This window comes from Tachypleus tridentatus, chromosome 11 (assembly GCF_004210375.1).
Source record: "Tachypleus tridentatus isolate NWPU-2018 chromosome 11, ASM421037v1, whole genome shotgun sequence".
Classification (NCBI taxonomy): Eukaryota; Metazoa; Arthropoda; class Merostomata; order Xiphosura; family Limulidae; genus Tachypleus; species Tachypleus tridentatus.
Window position 1 is genome coordinate 27,767,904 of NC_134835.1, and position 14,263 is coordinate 27,782,166.

General features: G+C 33.7%; 1 long non-coding RNA gene across 1 annotated transcript; it reads right to left on the bottom strand.

The window, feature by feature from the left end:
* Window positions 1-8,249: 8,249 nt before the first annotated feature.
* Window positions 8,250-14,091, bottom strand: LOC143231827 (uncharacterized). The gene is made up of 2 exons (XR_013017219.1): window positions 13,307-14,091; window positions 8,250-13,181 (listed from the first exon to the last, which is right to left on the bottom strand). It is a non-coding gene; the product is annotated as an uncharacterized LOC143231827 (long non-coding RNA).
* Between the last annotated feature and the right edge of the window lie 172 nt (window positions 14,092-14,263).

The following is a 14,263-nucleotide window of genomic DNA, read 5'->3' on the forward strand; positions in this document are numbered from 1 at the left end:
AACTGAATTAAAACAAGTAACTTATAGTAACGTTTATAGACTAATACTAAACGTAATACTTTTGATGTTGCAAGTTCTGCTGAATTATTTCGTTGTTTTAGAATTAAGCACAAAGCTACTTAATGGGCTGTCTGTAATCTGCCCACTGCGGGTATCGAAACGCGCTTTCTATGGGTAGAAGTCTGTAGACATACTGCTGTGCTATGGGGCGGTCATTCTGCAGAAAGTGAATATGACATAGTAATTATACAGTAAATTTGTAATTAGGTAGTTAAATTATTATTTGTGTTCCAAATGTTTTTTTTTAGATTTAAAATGTAACGTATCGTTCAGTGTGTATTATTAATCTTAGAAATATTTGAGTTAAAAAACGCATATACTCCAAAACTTACATCAGATATTATTCTATCATTATGTGTATAAATTCTAATTAACATGTTTATTGTATCAGCAGATCTTTTCAGATTAGTTAAATACTCACATTTAAAGTTACAGTCACCACGATAACCGAATATAAATAATTATATATTATCTATTGCTATTTTATTAATCTGACAACATACCCAGGTGTATGCAGTATATATATATATATATATATACATTTAAACCCTTGGGTCTTTACTTTATAATCAATATTTCCTCAATTTCCCTACGCTTGGAACACATACATATCATAAATATATAATAAATCTATGTAAAACTTCTTATAACATCCATTACATTTTTGTAACTATTTTGCTCTTTGGTGCATTAAAGACAGTAAACTATGCGTAAATTCTGCATACACAAAATTAACTAAAACTTTTCATAACATTCTGTACGTTTGTTACTCCTACAAATAAGGAGAGAGAGAGTAGCACTGAAAAAAATTCACTGTATATCAGTCCGGGTGTGGGTTAGTGGTTAGAATGCCACAAGAAATATCGTGCTATGAACTTTCGGGCTGTGTGTACGTTATAGGGGTAGCTGTCAGCTCCTACAATTTGACTAGAGAAGCACAATAGATGGCAGTCCGGCATAGCCAGGTGGTTAAGGTGCTCGAACTCGTAATCTGAGGGTAGCGGGTTCGAATCCTCGTCACATTAAACATTTGCGCCCTTTCAACCGTGGGGACGTTATAATGTGACGGTCATTCCCACTACTCGTTGGTAAAAGAGTAGCCCAAGAGTTAGCGATGGAAGTTGATAACTAGCTTATTTCGCTTTAGTTTACACTGCGAAATGAGGGACGGCTAGCGCAGATAGCCCTCGTGTAGCTTTGCGCGAAATTCAAAAATAAAGAAACACAAGTGTTGACAGTATGTGATGTTAACTAGCAATCTTCCCTCTTGTCTTGTAATTCAAAATTACGGACTGTTAGCGCAGATAGTCCTCGTATATTTTCGAGAGTATCTGAATTAAACCAAATTTATTGTCCATTATATACAATATGTATGGTTTAAATATTTTATGAGTGAGTGTTGTCTTGTAGCGGTCATCAGGTAGGTGACTAGAGGGAAGGCAGCTAGTCATCACCACCCACCGCCAACTCTTGGGCTGCTCTTTTACCAACGAATAGTGGGATTGACCGTCACATTATAATGCCCCCACGGCTGAAAGGGCGAGCATGTTTGGCGCGACGGGGATGCGAACTCGCGACCCTCAGATTACGAGTCGCACGCCTTAACTAACACGCTTGGCCATGCCGGGCCCATCAGGTGGGTCAACACTAAGTTTGCAGAATTACAACATTAAAATCTGGAGTCTGATTCCTCACTATGGACAGAACACAGATTGTGTATATAGTTTGTCTTGCAATATTCAATCAGAAAGTTGAATGCACTGAAAATAATTTTTTTCTAATAATTCTTCTGGTCATATCTAAAAAGTATAATTTCTGTGTTTCACTTTTTTTGTATAGTTAATTCAACTTATTTAATGCCGATTTTGTAGCGAGTCGTGCAGTAGTAAAAAAACTACTTTAGTAGAAATTTTGCAACATATAAAAATTCTATTGGTTTATCGTATACACTCATTGGAATGAAGAATATATTATAGGTTTAATCTTATCTGAAATAACGCAAAACTATTTATAAAATACGATAATTATAGCACATATAATACAACCATATTAATATTCTCTGTTAGAAAAAAAACAAAAAACTTGCCTTATTTGTAGGAGTTACGTAGAATTACTACTTTCAACTATATTCCGAAATCGCTAAGTGTGAAGCTACACAGGTAGACTAAACATTCTACTGAAACGAAATATCGTAGAATCTCGAACTAAAAATATTTAAACAGAAACTAGCTTCTTTATTGCAATGTTAACTCGCCCTCAGTTGCAATAAATACTGAAAAAACGACGGTTTTAATTGTGAAACGAGGTCGGAATGTTGCAGAATTCTTTAAGATATTTTCTATTGTACGACAATCAAAGCCAGGGAGCAGTTGTTGTGTTGATTCAGGCTTTGCGATGTGCTATTGAAAATGACAAAAATAACGTGTTTATGGATGCATCTGCGTAGAAGATGTATTTAATTGGCATGGTCGTAAAGCAATAAACTTTAAAAGTATCTTACTGTATCTTTGCTTCCATCTGACGTCAAGAATGTTTAGATGAAAGGGCTGGAAAGTGACACTTAAGAAAGCTTTGGGACAAAGAGCGCGGGTGATCTTGAATGGCCTATAGTCTAGCCGGTCGGTGTCTTCCATGTTTAAAATTGGCTAATAGAAAGTAAAGTAGGAGATACGCGGACGAGTGCAGAGGCAGAAAAACATTAAAAATAACCTAGGGCGATAAGTCGGGGTAACCGGGCGTCACCGCCACCCGACATTGTGTGTCACTGGCCAAAGAGATAAACAACCAAAGGAAATGACCAACCAATCCTAAGCCACGAGACACCAAGCGATTTGTCGATAGGGTAATGTATTTTGTATCGTTACATTGGCTTTATTCTGTCGGAATACCAGACTGTATATCCCTTCAGAAAATAATAAACTATGGATAATAATACGTTCCTTACGTCTCGACAAAATAAAGAAGTTGTTTCGGTAAGTACCAGAAATATTTTCAACAACAACTACCGGTTATCTAATTAGGTGTGTCATGTGAGGTAAGAAAACAATGATAATAAACACCTGAACAACCTTGAGACTTTCAAGGTTAATCGTGTTTGTTGAAATCACGAATTAACTTCAACACAGTTTAGTTGAACAACCGAAGGAATAATAATATTAGATAAAATAACGAAATATTAAATCCAGTTAATCATATCGAACTGAAAAACGAAAATTATCGTTCCAATGTTTTGTTTATTTTTAAGTAGAAAACAGAAAGTGGCCTTTTTATTCTCAATTTAAAGTTCTTTAATATCAAACACATAAGAAAAAATAAAGATAGAAATTTTACAAGTTTTTAAAATTCGATATAAATCACAACAAATCAAAATATAGATAAGGTTTTTATCCGTTTAAATAAGGCCTGACAAATCACAACAAATCGAAACAATAGATAAGGTTTTTATCCGTTTAAATAAGGCCTGGCATAAATCACAACAAATCGAAATATAGATAAGGCTTCTGTTTAATTACATCAGGTCTGACATGGCCAGGTGGCTTAGCCTCTTGATTTGCAATTTTGAGTTTCGAATCCCCATTTTACTAAACACCCTCGCTCCTTCTAGCTATGAGAGCATTATAACGTTACGTTAAATTCCACTATACGGTGGTAAAAAGAGTAACTCAAGAGTTGGCGGTGGGTGGTGATGACTAGCTGCTTTCCATTTCGGTATTAAATTAGAACAGATAGGCCTCATGTAGCTTTGCGCGAAAATCAAACCACATTGTGTAAAATTTTCAACGTTAATTATAGAATAAAAAATTAATGATGGCGCTTTTACCAGTTAATTTAAATATTTCAACATGAATTATAGCAAAACAAATTAATGATGGCGCTTTTACCTGTTAAATTAAATATTTCAACATGAATTATAGAATAACAAATTAAAGATGGCGCTTTTGTCAGTTAATTTAAATATTTCAACATGAATTATAGAATAACAACTGAAAGATGGCGCTTTTACCAGTTAATTTAAATATTTCAACATGAATTATAGAATAACAAATTAAAGATGGCGCTTTTACCAGTTAATTTAAATATTTCAACATGAATTATAGAATAACAAATTAAAGATGGTGCTTTTACCAGTTAATTTAAATATTTCAACATGAATTATAGAATAACAACTGAAAGATGGCGCTTTTACCAGTTAATTTAAATATTTCAACATGAATTATAGAATAACAACTGAAAGATGGCGCTTTTACCAGTTAATTTAAATATTTCAACATGAATTATAGAATAACAAATTAAAGATGGCGCTTTTCTATTTCAAAGTTTTTGAACTCGAAAACAAAACAAACATAACTTATTTCTAGTGTTAAAACTTTCAACACTATAGATGTTTAAAATTAAAATCGAACTTTTGAAGTGAAATTTGTTGAAGTGGTTTAAAATGGTATTCAAATGTTATATCCATATATATCACAGAAGATAACCTTAAAGCTCATTGGCATGACTCAAATAACTTTGTCGTGTAGTCTAGACACTCGGAATTCTTTTTACTAAGTTCCAGTTGATCGTTTATAATATGTTAAGAAGAGTCATACATAAAACATGATTTCATCAGTTCTGCTTTCACATCTTTTTAACATCAAAAACAGGGTTAAAAGGTGAATAATGAATTTTTTTTATCTACGCTTTCTATCTTTTAGTAATTTTTCTACCTGAGTAACGCATTGATTAAGAAACGTTTGTAAAATCAAGCTCACGTATATTATAGAGTTGGTTTATCACTGTGTTCTATCCTTAGTGGTATTTTTCACATCATGATTCCTTATATTTTATATCAATAAATGTTTTAAATTTATAAAAGACAATAAAATATGGCGAATGTGAATTACTTATCCTTTTTTTTTTTTTTTTTTTACGGGTAGGTGAGGGAAGAGGTTCATAGAGCCAGAAATATGTGACGACTGACGAGTTGCTTAAATAGTATTCTCGTCCTAGTTGCGCATGCGCTCAATCAGGGTGCTGTAAACGCTTACAATTATGCGTAATTGAATAGTTTTTAGCTTATAATTTTAATCTGTATGTTTAAAATACGAAACAAAAATCAATCAATAACAATTATTAGTTAATCAATTTGGGTCAGTCATGTCTTCATTTTCCTTTCTTTCGAAACTCTCTAAACTGAGTTTCACTATTTTTGCCAATACTCTAACTAGAGGCGCACAAGTTCCGGCCCATATGGCGCTAGCTTGCCTATATATTACTCATTATTTTCTCATTAAACAAATTTGTATGGTTACGTGCTGCACTGTCCTTAGCCCAGTCCAAATCAAATCGTTATCGGTGCGCACGTGGTGTTATGCAGTCACCGAGATTACGTTGTCGTGTTCGTCGGCTAATTTTCCCTGCAGTTTTGACGGAATAAACGAATAAGAGAAAACGATGGAAAATTATAGGAGAATCAACGGTGAGAATGTTTTATACATGACGACGAATCATTTATAATGTCTTACAAATTATCTTAATAGTGTAAACACCGATTCACTACATCGTTTAACACGTCGTACGACATTCGTTATTTTACCAAAGACTTTGTTATTAAAATATCGACCTACCACTACTGCTTCATACGTAAATTCTATTTTTCAACACGGATATGGGCTCGGCATCGCCAGGTGGGTTAAGGCGTTTGATTCCTCACCTGAGGGTTGCAGGTTCGAATCTCCGTCGCACTTTCAGCCGTGAGGGTGTTATAATGTGACGATCAATCCCACTATTCGTTGGTAAAAGAGTAGCCCAAGAGTTGGCGGTGGGTAGTGAGGACTAACTGCCTTCCATCTGGTCTTACACTGCTAAATTAGAGACGAATAGTGTAGATAGCCCATGAGTGGTTTTGCACGAAATTCATACCAACATGGATATAAATTATGAATACATCTTCTGACAAATAGGTTCAAAGGTTACTTACCTAATAAATCTGATGATGAAGAAATAGTCAAATTAATTTTTTATCGGCCATAATTATCACTACATTAATTTATTAATAGTACGAAACAAACACAAATAAATCTTACGTATTATGATTTTAAGTAAAACTACATTGACGAAACGCAATCAGTAAGAAGTTTACGTATTCCATAATTAGATATCTCTAAGCGAAAATTTTCAACATTGTTTCAAGACATAGTTTCAAACCAATGAAAAACTTTGGAATGAAGTAAGAGTGAATGGTTTATAGAAATTTTAGGAATAAGTGGCTATAAACTCTCAATACTGCAATAGTTAATGTCCATCGAAATAAATCAGAGGAAAACACGTGTTTCTCGAGGGGTAATAGTATTCAAAAGAACCAACATGATGCGAGTTACTTCGAAAATGCGTAATTGGATATTAAAAATATGAAACCAACGCTTTAATGGCTTTAATCTATAGCAATGTAACTAGACGCTGAAGGCCGTTAAGCTAAGATAAATACCGAAATTCTTTTTTAAAAAATTATCAAAATTTCTGATGTATTAATTTAAAATTAACCTTTGACCTAGTTTAAGTAGTTATTAAAATAAATATTTTTTGAGACTAATGATAAATATAAATTTACAGAACTGTTTATTTACATTTTGAAAATTTATGAAACAGTAACTTATTAATTGTTAAATTTAATAATTATTATTATTATCATTATCTTATTAATCACAACGGGCTTTCTGTGTTCTGATCACCACAGGTATCGAAACCCGGTTTTTACCATTGTTAGCTTACCGACTTACTGCTGTGCCGCTGAATATTTTTAAATATATTTTTAAGGTGATTAGAATACGTCATATCTGAGCAACCGTTGTATGGTTAATACGCTTTATATTAAACACTAAAAGACGTCCTACTCCAAAATTCTAAAGAGGTGGTTGTCTAGGTAACAATTGTTTATTAAATACTATAACATGCCCTTCTTTCAAATTCTAAAGAGGTGGTTGTCTAGGTAACAATTGTATATTAAATACTATAACACGTCCTACTCCAAAATTCTAAAGAGGTGGTTGTCTAGGTAACAATTGTTTATTAAATACTATAACATGCCCTTCTTTCAAATTCTAAAGAGGTGGTTGTCTAGGTAACAATTGTATATTAAATACTATAACACGTCCTACTCCAAAATTCTAAAGAGGTGGTTGTCTAGGTAACAAATGTTTATTAAATACTATAACACACCCTACTCCAAAATTCTAAAGAGGTGGTTGTCTAGGTAACAATTGTTTATTAAATGCTATAACATGCCCTTCTTTCAAATTCTAAAGAGGTGGTTGTCTAGGTAACAATTGTATATTAAATACTACAACACGTCCTACTCCAAAATTCTAAAGAGGTGGTTGTCTAGGTAACAATTGTTTATTAAATACTATAACACGCCCTACTCCAAAATTCTAAAGAGGTGGTTGTCTTGGTAACAAATGTTTATTAAATACTATAACACACCCTACTCCAAAATTCTAAAGAGGTGGTTGTTTTGGTAACAAATGTTTATTAAATACTATAACACACCCTACTCCAAAATTCTAAAGAGGTGGTTGTCTTGGTAAATGACTTAAGAAGGTGGTTGTCCGTGTGGTAAATGTTCTATTAAACATTACAGAACATTCTGTTGTTCTATGTATATAATAGGTGTAAGTTTTATATTTTCTGATAAAACAGTATCAATGTTAATATTATTAATGTTCTTTACCATCATATTTAGTTTAAATAATTCATATTAACATATTATCTATTCTTATTTTGTTTGATTCTGTTTCAAAGTTTAGTTTGAAATACTTTAATTTGTTATTACACAATAATCGTTCATAATTCGCTTTAACTTATAAATTCATGACTACTAAAATATTTTTAGCATGAACAAAACGTTTAGGTTTTTTTTTTTCTTCTACCTGATGTTTTCGGTGAGACAGCGGTAAGTTTACGGACTTACAACGCAAAAATCCAGGGTTCTATTCTGCGTGATGAACAAAGTAAATAAATAGCCTAACGTAACTTTTCTCTACTGCAAACAAATAACCCTAAATAAATTAATGTCTCTCTGTATTTGATTATAAACTCTTCCGGTAAATAACAGATAAAAACAGTTACAATGAAGTTTTAATCCATACTAACAAAATAATAGAATATTTTTTTACGAATACCACTTTCAACATATTACATTGTTTCTTCAGTCCACTGTTTCATATGTTTTATTAGAAAAACAACCTACTTTCTACAAATGAACTGCATTGTACAAGTGAAACTTTTAAATTAAGTTCAAAGTTTAGACACTGATAATATCCTACATTAGACGTAAATACCCTACAAACAACGCGTTCGTTCGTTGCTTGAATGTGTACGTCACTCATACACGTAACTAAACACGTGCTTCACCCTGGAGAATCCTGATATACATAAGTAAACTACAAATCTCAAAGTTAGTGTATATACGTCAGTTCTCAGAGTGTTATATGACATCCAGACATGTCCCAAACTCTTTCCAAGTCAGGAATCACAAGATTAAAAACTTGTATCAAATTTCTGAAAAAACATAACATGTTTTACACTTGTATCTAAGTATTGTAAGGAACATGATATACACGTGCGTCAAGCTCTTTCCAAGTCAAGAATTACTACATTAAAAACTTCTATCAAATTCCTAACAGTAACGTAAGATGTTTTACACTTGTATCTAAGTCTTGTAAGGACGTGTGGCAGGTAGGTGGTTGTCATCACTATTACACGTCTGTAAATATTCTCTATACCAAGTAACATGGCTCTAAACTCTCGTAAGATCAGGGGTCACAGGAAAGGGGTTAAAAGAAAGTGAAATATTTCATACTAACAAGAGTCGCCAGACAGGGCAGTAATTATCATAATACATACTTTCACCATGAGTACCAGAACACTTGTTATGCACCATGGTAAGATGAACTATAAACATTATTAGCACTTCTCAAATCTCTCCAAGACAGAATAAACACTTGTACCAATTAAATTCAAGTGGATATAAGCTTGGACTAAACTTTTAGCAGTCTAATGAGGGTCCGGCATGGCCAGGTGGTTAAGATACTAGACTAGTAATCCGAGGGTCGCAGTTTCGAATCTTCGTCACATCAAACATGTTTGCCCTTCCAGCCGTGGGGACGTTATAATGTTACTCTCAATCCCACTATTCGTTGGTAAAATAGTCGCTCAAGAGTTGGCGGTGGGTGGTGATGATTAGCTGCCTTCCCTCTAGTCTTACACTGCTAAATTATGGACGGCTAGTGCGGATAGCCCTCGGGTACTCTGCGCGAAATTCAAACCAAACCAGTCTAATGAAAAGCACGGCATCACGAGTAAAGTGTATCAAACTCACAAGTGATGTCACGTGGTATCCACGTGTGTCTGATATTGATCAAGTCTGCGATACCTTTCCTACAAAACAATCATACAATATAATACAATACGTTCTTATAGCTAACTCATGTCGTACCAGTGATTAACATAACACACTCATACGAGACTAATAAGTATCATAACACAGTCGATTAACGCTGACATCATACCAGTGAGTAACATAACACATTCCTACAGCCAAATAACCTTATACCATATCAGTGAGTAACATAACACATTCCTACAGCCAAATAATCTTATACCATATCAGTGAGTAACATAACACATTCCTACAGCCAAATAATCTTATACCATACCAATGAGTAACATAACACACTCCTACATCCATTTATATGCAAAAACGGCTCGTTTGGGCTGAGAAAACACTTTACATCACAAACGAGCCGTTTTTGCATATAAATTTCTCAACAAGTGGGTTTCTCGTCATCACTGACTCCTACATCCAATCAAACTTGTATCAGACTAGCGAGTAACATAACACATTCCTACATCCAATCAAACTTGTATCAGACTAGCGAGTAACATAACACATTCCTACATCAAATCAAACTTGTATCAGACTAGCGAGTAACATAACACATTCCTACATCAAACCCAACTCTAGCCAGACCAGCGAGTGACACAACACACTCCTACACCCAACCAAACTTGTATCAGTCTAACGAGTAACATAACACACTCCTACATCCAATCAAACTCCAGCCAGACTACTGAGTGACACAACACACTCCTACACCTAACCAAACTTGTATCAGACTAACGAGTAACATAACACACTCCTACATCCAACCCAACTCCAGCCAGACTACTGAGTGACACAACACACTTCTATACCCAACCAAACTTGTGTAAGACTAGCGAGTAACATAACACACTCCTACTTTCAACCCAACTCCAGCCAGACTAGCGAGTGACACAACACACTCCTATACCCAACCAAACTTGTGTCAGACTAGCGAGTAACATAACACATTCCTACATTTGATTAACACTCATACCGAACTAGTCAGTAACATAACACACTCCTACAATCAACTCCTAACAGAAAAACATCTAACATGACTTACTCCTTCAGTCAGTTCTTCTCAGGACAGACCACAGCATGAATTAATCATGCTTCGAGAACTTTCCAGCTCAGCAAGTGGCACGATATTTCATTTTACGATTATTCTCATTACCTTCGTCAGTTACCTCGTACTCAGCATGCACCCGTCTGGTACACATAATGGTGTCACTCAGGTAGAATCGTTGACACCTTTTATTATGCGAAGTGCACCCATTAAGTTCTATACTTTACTGTAACTAACCAGTAAATGCTTTATATATACTATAGATCCTCCATTGGAAATCAATTGTCTTTAATAACGTAAGTTCAAAGGGGGCCGCCATTGTTCATAAAAGTACAATATTGGTTGTCAGAGAATGCTGAAATAGTCCCGACCAATTGCCTTTTATGATGTGCTGTGTGTAACTGAGGGGTTTGAATGCTCTTTGTTGCACATCTTTCCAAACTTTCTGCCCCTCAAGCTGCTTTATATGTTCATTAAAAGTTAACGAGTTGTTAAATCTAAGTTATAAGAAAAGAAACAACAAAAAAAAAAACAAACACGAATTCTGTGATTGCATATTTTGTTTACGAAGAAATAGTCATTTTTCATTATAATTAATAAATATCGCGTGATATTTGTAATGTATTAAACTATGTTTTGATGCTAGTAACTTGTCTTGTTAAGTTTGTTCATTTCACTTACTACTGTTTTGTTTGTTTTGGAATTAAACCCAAAACTACACAACGTACTATCTGTACTCTGCGCAAGACGGTGTCGAAACCCGGTTTTAAGCGGTATCAGTCCGCAGACACACAGTTGTGACACTGGGGGGCGCTACTGTTTTGAGCTGACTTCATTGCACGTAGTTTTCCTAAATCTGCAGAAATGACTTCATTTGACTAATTTTCCCAACGTGTGTGTGTGTTTTCTTACAGCAAAGCCACATAGGGCTATCTGCTGAGCCCACCGAAGGGAATCGAACCCTTGATTTTAGCGTTGCAAATCCTTAGACTTACCGCTGTACTAGCGGGGGTCAATTTTCCTTATATTATTTCGAATAGGTACTCATAAATTTTTCACAAGGTTTTTTATCCCTAAATCAATACATATATCTAACTTGAATACACTTCAACGTATATACGCTTCTTCCTATTTAATTTAAATACATTTATATTTAAAAAAAGCATTATACTTTGTCAAGTTTGATAAAAGCTTAACTGAAGTGACCATAAAAATAACAATTAATATAGCACGATAAAGATCCCATTGGAAAATGTAAATTTAAACAGTTCCAGAAAGAAGTATTTATTGTGATGTATGCCTCAATTTGATCTTTAATATGATCTTTTTTATGTCGATTACGTTTGTTTTTAACAACGGGAAATATAGCCTCTTAATCTCCATGTTTGGACATTAAGATAACATAAAAAGTTTATAGAAATATAAATATATATCCAAAACGAAAAAATACGTTCAATTAATAAAAAACAAACAAACAAAAGATTCTTAATTATGTTTTAATTACTTTTAATTAATGTATTAAATTAAATATTTATATCGGTATTCATATAATATCACTATGTAACACAAATTTTGTTCCTGGATAGTATGTGTTATTTTTTAATTGCTTGTGTTGTGAAAGCTCAGAAAATGGCCATTATTCCCTTCGAACTTTGCTTTTGTGACCTGGATAATGAAATTTAGAAATTAATTTATTTTCTATGTAAAAACGGGCAAATTTGCACACATTTCATTTACATAAGATCTGAATAAAACAACATATGAATCAAGATTTACATGTATTTATACCAAAGTTGTACAAAAACGTTTATAAGTGAGTAGTTTTTCGAGATTTGTGACTGTAATGTAAATCACTTTAACGTATCAGCCCCTAGTATAGTGTCCCATCATGTTTTTGTTATATGCTCTCAGGTCACAAAAGCAAAGTTTGAAGAGAAACCAGGTCTTTTCTATTTACTTTAGGCATAAGCAATTGGGAAATAACACTTTCTGTCCAGGAACAAGAAAAAGTAACAATTTTTTTTTTTGCATAGTGTTATAAGCTAGCAGCTATTATTAATATACGGTTTGTATACATTCGTTAAATATTTTTTTCACAGTATTCAAACACAATAAAGACTGATAAACGTTATTAAACTAGCGAAAAGTAGATCACATTATTTCAGTTTGTTACATTCTAATGCTTCTATAACATTCAGTTTAATTTAAAAACAAATATATATATATGAGTTTGTATTCAGCGATATGACAAGTATAACTCTTTTATTGGGTTATTTTCAGAGAATAGAAACAACTTTTTTGCTAATATCATACGAGTGACTTTTAAACATCCTACACTAGTTCGTAGTCGATGCCTTTAACAACGTGAAAAAAGAAAATATTCCGAAGAAAGAAATAGCTCCACTTTGAATGGAATTTTTTTACATGCAGTGTTTGTAAATGTTGCTGGTTTCTCTGGAAACTGCTGGTATCGATCAAATAGACCACGTTGTCATGGTAACAGCTATTTTCTCACAGCGTGAGCAACGCATTCATCTTTATATTATCAAAGCTCTTGCTGTCCGACCTTATCAGCAGGGTCGCCAGTATATGACCAGTTCATTTCAGAGGCGATGGACGTCGTCGATAGCTTTGTCCCGAAAAGGAATGTTCCTGGTGTGAAAATTTCAAAGATAAAGAGAGTTGTCCAGAGTAATGTGATCACTAAACTAAAAGCACCAATTAAGAACAGACAAGAGGTTCTTGATTGATGAAACTTTAAATATACGGGCACTTACCTTTCGTGACACGGGTCATTCTGATTTTGAACTGACCAACACACTTTAACAGAGAGGATCACACTGGTTTAACACACTCGCATTCCAAGGCTTAAGAAACTCACGGTGTATTTCTGACATGCCAGTTCAATTGTACTCTTATGAGAGACACCAAGGTTCGGAAAACAAAAAGCGACATGGAAAGATAATATTTTGTTCGAATATGACATAAAGAAACGAAGCGTACCAGAATAGCAGATATATATATAAATTGTCGTAAGCTCTAATCTTTATCTATTATACATTCTCTAATTGAAGTTGAGTTATCATTTAGGCCTACCTGTACGGCCAACAGTGTTAAGTCAGATGACTGTAAAACAAGGTCGTAGAGACACAAAACAAGAAAAATGGCGCCGCACGTACTTCAACTACCAGCTACAAGGTTGTCTATTCACGCGGTACAGTTGACTTTATAATGTAAGTTAATGTTTTATTTTTAGCATTGTGTCACTAGAAACACGTTTTTAGTTGAACATTTTTCTTTTATAAAATCATTTACGAGATATCTTACTCTTTCCAGTTTTTACCAGTTTTATTCCTCGTTTACCCGTTTCACATAAAGTCGACCTACAGGACGTGTAACAAGTCCTTACAAACATTATTATTTGTATATGAATAATTTCATTATTAGGGAAACATCATATGGTTAATTGAATAACTTAATATATTACTGACAGTTGTTGATTCATGGACAGGGTTACAATACATAGAAGTCTACTAAGTTATACGAAGGCATTGACAATAAATACAGCGTTTTATTTTTAAAAATTAAGAAAAAATACTACCTATATCACTTTAATTGGGTAAACTACAATAAAACTGAGATACATACAATACAACAGAGATACAACACAATACAACCGAAATACACTGTAATACAACAGAGATACAACACAATACAACCAAAATACACTGTAA